At 40.5% G+C, this 9,550-nt stretch overlaps 1 long non-coding RNA gene across 1 annotated transcript; it reads right to left on the bottom strand.

The window, feature by feature from the left end:
* Nucleotides 1-6,557: 6,557 nt before the first annotated feature.
* On the bottom strand, nt 6,558-9,518 carry LOC125252357. The gene is made up of 2 exons (XR_007181212.1): nt 7,676-9,518; nt 6,558-6,681 (listed from the first exon to the last, which is right to left on the bottom strand). It is a non-coding gene; the product is annotated as an uncharacterized LOC125252357 (long non-coding RNA).
* Between the last annotated feature and the right edge of the window lie 32 nt (nt 9,519-9,550).

Genomic DNA, 9,550 nt, shown 5'->3' with positions numbered 1-9,550 from the left:
CTGCGAGCCAGTCTCTCCAGTCTCCTGCGAGCCAGTCTCTCCAGTCTCCTGCGAGCCAGTCTCTCCAGTCTCCTGCGAGCCAGTCTCTCCAGTCTCCTGCGAGCCAGTCTCTCCAGTCTCCTGCGGGCCAGTATCTCCAGAGCCCGCTCCAGTATCTCCAGAGCCCGCTCCAGTATCTCCAGAGCCCGCTCCAGTATCTCCAGAGCCCGCTCCAGTATCTCCAGAGCCTGCTCCAACCCTGTGCGAGCCACCTAGTGAGGTGGCCTGGCTTATAGACTTTTGGACAGAGCCAAGTTCTCCAGTCTCCGCCGAGCCAAGTTCTCCAGTCTCCGCCGAGCAAGCCGCTCCAGTCTCCGCCGAGCAAGCCGCTCCAGTCTCCGCCAAGCCTGCCGCTCCAGTCTCCGCCGAGCAAGCCGCTCCAGTCTCCGCCGAGCAAGCCGCTCCAGTCTCCGCCGAGCAAGCCGCTCCAGTCTCCGCCGAGCAAGCCGCTCCAGTCTCCGCCGAGCAAGCCGCTCCAGTCTCCGCCGAGCCTGCCGCTCCAACCCTCTCCGAGCCTGCCGCTCCAACCCTCTCCGAGCCTGCCGCTCCAACCCTCTCCGAGCCTGCCGCTCCAACCCTCTCCGAGCCTGCCGCTCCAACCCTCTCCGAGCCTGCCGCTCCAACCCTCTCCGAGCCTGCCGCTCCAACCCTCTCCGAGCCCTCAGCTCCAGCCGCCGCCGCCGAGCCCTCAGCTCCAGCCGCCGCCGCCGAGCCCTCAGCTCCAGCCGCCGCCGCCGAGCCCTCAGCTCCAGCCGCCGCCGCCGAGCCCTCAGCTCCAGCCGCCGCCGCCGAGCCCTCAGCTCCAGCCGCCGCCGCCGAGCCCTCAGCTCCAGCCGCCGCCGCCGAGCCCTCAGCTCCAGCCGCCGCCGCCGAGCCCTCAGCTCCAGCCGCCGCCGCCGAGCCCTCAGCTCCAGCCGCCGCCGCCGAGCCCTCAGCTCCAGCCGCCGCCGCCGAGCCCTCAGCTCCAGCCGCCGCCGAGCCCTCAGCTCCAGCCGCCGCCGAGCCCTCAGCTCCAATATCCACCGCCGAACCAACCGCTCCATGCGCCGCCAAACCAGCTCCATGCTCCTCCACCCACATATTGACTTTATTCCTTAGACTCCTCAATATGATCATAAACCTCTCCAAGTATTTTTGGGGGGGGCCAAGTACCCGTGGGTGGGGACATGTGGGCGCCACACATGTGGGTGGGCCTCCGCCGTGGCAGCCCGCTGCACCTGACCCTCCATGGCAGCCCGCTGCACCTGACCCTCCATGGCAGCCCGCTGCACCTGACCCTCCATGGCAGCCCGCTGCACCTGACCCTCCATGGCAGCCCGCTGCACCTGACCCTCCATGGCAGCCCGCTGCACCTGACCCTCCATGGCAGCCCGCTGCACCTGACCCTCCATGGCAGCCCGCTGCACCTGACCCTCCATGGCTGCCCACGGCTCCAGACCCGCCATGGTTCATGGATCCGCCCTGGAGACCTCCGTTCCTGTCCGCTCCTCTCCCTGCACCTGCATGAGGTCTCCAGGGCGCCCGCCCCCCCTCCCGGTGTCTCCATCTACGGCGCGAGGTCGCGCCTACCGGGAGGGGGAGTACTGTTATAGATCCCTTGTCTCCCTGGACTCCATTTCCCAAGTTCCTCCTGTTCTCCACACCTGCACTCACTTCCCTCGTCAGCTCCTCATCAGCACTCATCACCTGCACCTGGACTCTATTGTTAGCTCTCCTATATAATGCACTCACTCCCTGCACTCCTTGTCCGTTCTCTGTTTGTGTTAGCGTTTTGTATGGTGTTCTCTGCCTTCGTTTATATTAAAGTATTGAATGTATTGTGGAAATCCGTATCTGCCTCATCTCTACACCAGCAAACGTAACAATCAGCATAATGTATTCTGTTATAAAGTCAGACTTCAATCTCAATCTAGTAATACTAAATATAAGTTGGCAACCGTCAAAAATATTTTTTCTTTTTATGTTGAGCTCATAACATCTAATTAAATTAGTCACCCAATCTTGATCTCATTCAACACAATGCAGAAGTTATTCTTCAAATAACAAAATCTTAAAATCTCTGCCATACATCAATTTTCATACTGTCTCCCAGGGATAACGAGTACAAATACAGACGTATGTACATAACAGGATTATACTATATCTTTTATATTAATTTAATATTGTCCTATTTATTTGTTTCTCTATTTAACTCTTGAGATTATTTCATTTAAAGTATGGTCTTTAACCTATATCTAAGCCAAGACTCAAATCAAAATCTCATAAGTCTAATCAGCCAAAATATCTAAAAACAATTGCACATATCTGCGCTATCCCCCGTTGTCAAATGTCTAATCAACAGAACTTTGATATTTGACTCCTAATTCACCATGGATTTCACATACAACTGCTTTTAAGATCAGCAGCCCCTCAATCTAACACAGGAGGGACAGAACATGATCTGCTTCATAACTTCACTGAATCAAAGAACTTGAATTCTTATTTGTAGCTCTAATATTCTGTCTCCTGTCCAGATCAAATTTTTTAATGCAAATTTTAAAGATTTAATTTAGAAGTTCAAGTTAATGCCTTGCAAGGACTTCACAACACCATTTTCTTTAAAATCATTCAAAATTCATTCAATCGTGAAAAAGGACTAAGAGATATCCTAAGGAATAGGAAAACCAGGAAAAGAAATAAAATCTCTTCACACATATAATCATCTATTCCTTCTTCCCACGCTCAAAAACGTGAGGATAACACTAATGACAAAAGGGATGATCAATCCTCTTTTTTGTCCTTCCCATATTTATTCAAATACGAGGATAACCAACTTTTACCAAATATGGCAAAAATCGCTGCACGGAAATTTAAGGATAAATTTCTCAACAGACAGTAAGATGCACTTAAGCATTTTATTTCTTACCTGTCTGGAGAAATCCCGGACGAGCCCCCAAATTGCAAGGTTATTTAATCTTACATTTATGGTCCCGATTCGTGCCTCATTCTCAGTTTGTCTTTTTCACTCATTGAATGCATAGGCCTATGGGAAAGAGTCATGAACATGAAGCCAATCCGTTCACAAAACCTCCTCCCAGACTTACTTCAGTACAGGGCTTTTAAACATGTTCAGGGGGTGGTGTAACAATTGTCCAATGAGAATATACTTTCATGATATAGGAATGTGGTACATATAGAAAAACAAGTCTAAATATGGTCAACATCTGGTCCAGTGCCCCTGCCTGCCTTGGGCTCCAGTAAGGCCTAAAAAGCAGGGACCCTTTCTTGGCTGCTTTCCAAGAAACACACAAACATATACATTGTGTACATTAAAACCAGATGTGTGACGAAACCATAACAACCAGTCTCCGTTCTACCCTTGCATCCGTGAAGACCAGGTGAGGGAAAAACAAGGAAAGAAAAGTCAGGCTGATAAGAAAATCTATCAGTAAGTATGGTATTTATTTGGATGTTTACATTTGATTCTGAATGAGTTTGATAGTGCTCCGTGGCTAACGTGCCTAAAGCTAACGTTACACACTGTTGGAGAGATTTATAAAGAATGAAGTTGTGTTTATGAATTATACAGACTGCAAGTTTCATTTAATAATGAAAATAATGACATGGCTTTGGTCTCCGTGAATACAGTAAGAAACAATGGTAACTTTAACCATATTTTACAGTACATTAGCAACATGCTAATGAAACATTTAGAAAGACAATTTACAAATATCACTAAAAATATCATGATATCATGGATCATGTCAGTTATTATTGCTCCATCTGCCATTTTTCGCTATTGTCCTTGCTTGCTTATCTGCATAAAGTCTGTTGATTCAGCTGTGCACAGCTCCAGACGTTAATAGCTGGCTTGTCTAATGCCTTGAACATGGGCTGGCATATGTATAATTTGGGGGCGTACATTTTAAGGATCCCGACTGTTGCGTCACAATCGGTGTTATGTTGAGATTTGCCTGTTCTTCAGAGGTCTTTTGCAAAAATCAAATTTACATAAGAAGGAGGAAACAATGGTGTTTGAGACTCACTGTATGTCATTTCCATGTACAGAACTCTAATTATTTAACTATGCCGAGGTAAATTAAATTTTCAATTCTAGGGCACCTTTAAAGCTCTTTTTATGTAGTCGCGATGTTGTCATGTTTATCAAAAATAAAACTGATAAAAAACATAGACCCCACTACATTGGTATTTAGATAATATATGCTTATGTTGAACTTTATTCTTGTAAAAACAGACGCTGTAAGCAGTACATAAAGTATTGAATGAAAATGTCTCTGAAACATTTGTGTATTAGTCAAATATTGCATTTATTTCACTTCAGCTGTGATAAAGTATGCAAACACAGCGCGAACGTTAAGGGAAGCAGAAAGATGTCGAACACACTTATTCTGTCTTAGACATAGACATAATAAATACAATTTATTTTATTATGTCTGCTCTTACAGACGCACACACTAGCACATGCGCAGTTCTCGTTCTACCTCGAATTACCGTAAATGCTCTAAGTGACCGTTACACTGCTCAGGAGCAGGCTTATTTCATGTAAACAGGATTAGATGGCATCTTTTTAAGCGGAGGTGATGCTTCTGTCCCAGCCACTGCTACTTTCTTGCAAGCGTACCCTAATGTGAACCAGGGACAATAATAATGATTTAAAAATAAATTTGTAAATAATATTATAATGTGTATCATAATATAGGCAGCCAGTTTTACTCGTTTAGAGATTCATTCGTGAGGGAATAATTACCTAATAATTTTACTAGGGTCTCACACACGATGTACAGTCTACTCTATGCCGTGCGTGCATTAATTTGAACCGCGACTGCTATTATAGTGGCTTGCAGCGCAGGATGCAGATAACTTGATCTTGACCATAGATCTTGACCTATGATCTTGACCCTTAAGAAACTTTAATTAATGCTGTCACGTAACAAAACTGCTTCAACATTTAAATAAAAATGTAAAGTCTGTACAGCCTGCTAGAAATCATGAATAATGCCTAAATAATTGGGAATTAAGAAAAAAAAAACGGGGCACATTTCATTGATCTATTATAACTTTTATGTCGTTTTGGTTGCTTGGATGTTTTCTTATAAAGGTCCAGAAATTCGTCAAGTTGTTCGTCGGGTGTCTTTTATTATGTGATGTCACTACTTTGTCGTCTTGACGCCGAGTATTAGGTCTCTGCGGCACAAAAATGTTTTCAAACTGGTGGGTGGTTATAAATCACGCAATGAAAAGAATCCCCTGGCTCTGCTTCACTCTACCCATACTCAGACGTGGGCAAATCAGGTAACGCTCTCAAAAACGCCCCTCTATTTATGGTCTCGCCCACTGATCTGGTAACTCCTATTTACTGTCCTGCAGAGACCTATACTTGTTGACGCCAGTCATTTAATCCAGATATTTTAATCGAATCCTTAAATTCGTTTGAAGAACCAAATTAGCCAGAGTTCAGTTATCACAATGAAGATCTGGCATCTATCAAATCATCAGAGGTACGAAGAACGGAGTCCGGACCCCAGAGTTGGACAACCAACCGGTAGTCCCGCCTCCAAACACAGTTTTCTGATTGGCTAACGCCACGGTCTGCGCAGAGCCATAGAGAGACAGAGTTGCGACAACGGAAGTTCAAAACGTTTGATCGTCACGTGATTCGTGTAGCCTTCAGATAGTTCCAGGAAGTGCTTCGGCGGCAATTCAAATGATAGGGTTAGAGAGACAGAACCGTGATTTTTGGTAATTTGTAGTCAATAAATGCATCGGTTTACAATATTTATGTAATACACCGACATGTGAATGTAGCATGTGTTTGTAGTTACAGCAATGTTGTTTTTAAAAGATAAAAACCTGCTAATATTTGAGGATTAGTGTTGTCAACCAGCGTTGCCTGCCTTGTTAACATATTTCTGGCTAACATTACCTTGTTTAAAGATCGCGTTGCAGTTGTTTTGAAGTATTTTTATGTTTTTAAACTTGTATGTTAGTTAAGGGCAATCATGTCATGTTCACTATGGTTTTACAGGGACAGGAGACCTGCAGGTGACAGGTTGTCTTAAAAAACCCATTGCAAATAAGTGAAATGTAAAATTTAATTAAGTGAAATTTAATTAATCTTAATGTTAACAATTCTTATGCACCCCATTCACTTATTATATATACATTCATACACAATATATTCAATTCTAAAATAAAACATTATATACACATTGACTTTTGCACTGATTTAGTGCAATGGATTTATACATTTATAATAAACTGCATGTCAAGCATTTCGTCTGTCCTTTCCTACATGTTCTTGTAGTCTCCCCGCTATGTTTTGCAGTGTTGCATGAGGATGATCCAGTCACTCAGAGAAAGCAGTATGAATGCATGGTTTCCCCACTGACACGGAAAGGAGAAAGTTATGTTCTAGTCAGCAGGAACAATCTAAATAGAACTAAAGATTGTGCGCCAAGTTGTGTGTTAATCATATACAGGTGTATCTGCCTTTTTTCACAAAAACCAACACTGGGAACTTTTATGTTTATTAAAGGTTTATTAAAAATAAGGAGCAAGGAAAAGCTTGCAAAATCCAAGGAGCAGAGACTGGCGGTGACCGCATCATTGCATGGAGTCTTCAGGATCTGAATCCCCTTTGTGCTTGTATTGAAAGCAAGATAAAAGGAAACAAAATGGGAGAAATTAAATACAGTAGTAGTATATAATATACAGTTTTGGTATTTAGTATGATTTCCCATTTAGCCTAGTGTAATATATATATATATATATATATATATATATATATATATATATATATATTTATTATATTTATTTATTTATTTAGCTGCTTTTAAGCATTGTTTTTTTTAATCTCACTTATAAACTTCCCTCTCCCCATCAATCCAAAAATAGACACATAATAGACAGACAACAGAATCACAATACATTCTTGAATATAAATTCTAAAATAAGGATTTTTTTTCTTTATTACCAGGTGAAAAAAATACTATAGTAATTTATAGTAAATACCATAGTGTTTTTGAACCATACTATAGTAAAGTACTTGAATTAATTTGTTGTGGTAATTCTATAGTTGCTGTGATAATAGAACAACTATAGTAATATAAACAAATTAAGTTACCCAATACTGTACTAAGTTTTCTACAACTTTAGGGTATATTATACTACAATAAAAAACTACAGTAAAACAGTACTGCAGTAAAAAACTAAAGTATACTACAGTATTTATTACAGTTTATCAGTTCACTATATTGCAGTATGCTGTAGCATTCATTAACAACGTGTTGTAAATACTATAATATAGTATACTACAATTTACTATAGTATGGTTCAAAAACACTATACTATTTACTATAGTATTTTTTCACCTGGGTTGTACATTTAATATGGAATAAGGATATTCTCATTTTACCACTTTCACCCACCACAAGCCCCAAAGTTATATTTAACCCCGTTTAGAATCCTTTTTCTCTAATTACACAACGATGAATAAATTGTTTTAATCTATTATCTAATCTACTATCCCCTGGAACTATTTATTTAGTGAGCAATATCAGCTAGCATGCTTTAATACACAAGTTAATTTGATTCAGATGTACTGATACTATAAAATCTTATAATTTAAACGGCTTACCTTTTAAAAGTACATCACAAACGGTCTGTTCTGCTGTAACTCTACGGCGCGGCTGCTACTTCCGGGAACTATTGAGAGGCTCCACGAGCCGCCATTGCTGTAAAAAACCGTTCCATTGGAGTCTATGGAGTTGTCGCAACTCTCTCTCTCTATGGCTCTGGGTCCGCGGTCAAATTATCAAGTATAGGTCTCTGCGGAACAAAAGAGGGGCGTCTCCCAATTTTGGGGTGTTTTCTAACTGAGAGAGGTGTTTATAACGATCCAACCAAAAAAGTACGGAAGCCGGGATATGCGTTTTTTTTAAAGTACGAAAGGCCATTCATTATTATTTTATTTTTTTCTTGTTTTCTTATGATTACAACTACTTTTTTAATGTTTAGATCCCGAGAAACAATTATGTCGAGATAATGAAAAATAAATAAAATATTGCTGCATGCTTGACTTCCGTAACAGGGAAACTATGCGTTTTTCCCGAGTGCCTGCCTAGATATATTTTACTATAATGCATTTATTTATTTTGAAGAGTATGAACTATTTTTACAGGACCTGTAGCTTATAGCTCGAGAGGGCGAAATATATGATTTATGCAAGTTTTATTAGCCTACTCAGTTTTTTTAGTGCTAGTTATTTATTTATTTTATTATTATTATTATTTTGCATAAACTAGCCTACGAATTATAATGACACGGGATGTAATTTTGTCACAATGGCTATATATTTTACATAGACAAATAGTCATTTGTCTGAACTTATCCAATCGGCGTCATTTGGTTGGACATGGGGTGTAAAAATACTATATTGATAGTAAATAGTGTTTTTGAACCAGTAAATATACTGTATATTATAGTATTTACAACACTTTGTTAATTATTGCTACAGCATAGGCTGTAGTACTTTAGTTTGTACTACAGTTAACTGCGTGTATTGTAGTATAATATAGTTTAAAGAAAACATAGTACAGTATTGGGTAACGTAATTTGTTTATATTACTATAGTTGTTATATTACCACAGCAATAGCCTATAGAATTACCACAACAAATTAATTCAAGTATGGTTCAAAAACACTATAGTACTTACTATAAATTACTACGGTATTTTTTCACCTCACCTTTTTCACCTCAAATAGTTTCTTAAGGCTAGATCCTTCTTGTGCTACAAGTCTTGTTTAATAATTGATGCTCTTCAATATGAATAACGCAGAAGAGCAGGCACGCGATCAACAGCCTATTTTATTTAATCTCTCGCATGCCAAATTCCACGTGCATAATGTAAACCTTCGTCATAAAAGCTATATAATATTATATATATTATATAATATTAAAATGACATAACCACTGCACTATCAACAGACAAGCAGAGAGAATACGTAGGCTAGACAGTGCTTGTGATATAATTAACTTTAATTTTAAGTGTTTGTTTTTTATAGGCTATCAACCACAGAAACACATGACTGCCTCAGCGTATATTGTATAAGTATAAGCTTTATATGCATTAATAAGACTACTTACTGACCTTGTGTAAACTTAAAAAAAAAAAAAAAAAAAGTGTTAACCTGAAATGATGACTCTGAAGACTTTAAACTTTATAATCATTTTATTGACCACAGACACTGTAGCCACAACCTAATTGCAAAACTAAATCAAGTGACTAACAGATACATCAAATAGAATAGCGAATGTTAGCTAATAGTTATCGCTAGAAGTGAGTGGAAGATTGCTTGGAGCTTTTTACAACGAGCTAGCAAGCATATTCACACAAAGAAACGTTAAACAACTGTTAAACAACTTAAACAATACACTTACATTCATATACAATACATATCTCTTATTGTTTTTCCGGAAATATCCCACTCGATTTGAGCAAATCAGGTAAAG

Source organism: Megalobrama amblycephala, linkage group LG18, assembly GCF_018812025.1.
Source record: "Megalobrama amblycephala isolate DHTTF-2021 linkage group LG18, ASM1881202v1, whole genome shotgun sequence".
Classification (NCBI taxonomy): Eukaryota; Metazoa; Chordata; class Actinopteri; order Cypriniformes; family Xenocyprididae; genus Megalobrama; species Megalobrama amblycephala.
The sequence above is the reverse complement of the archived record's forward strand: the minus strand, read 5'-3'. Positions and strand labels throughout refer to the sequence as shown.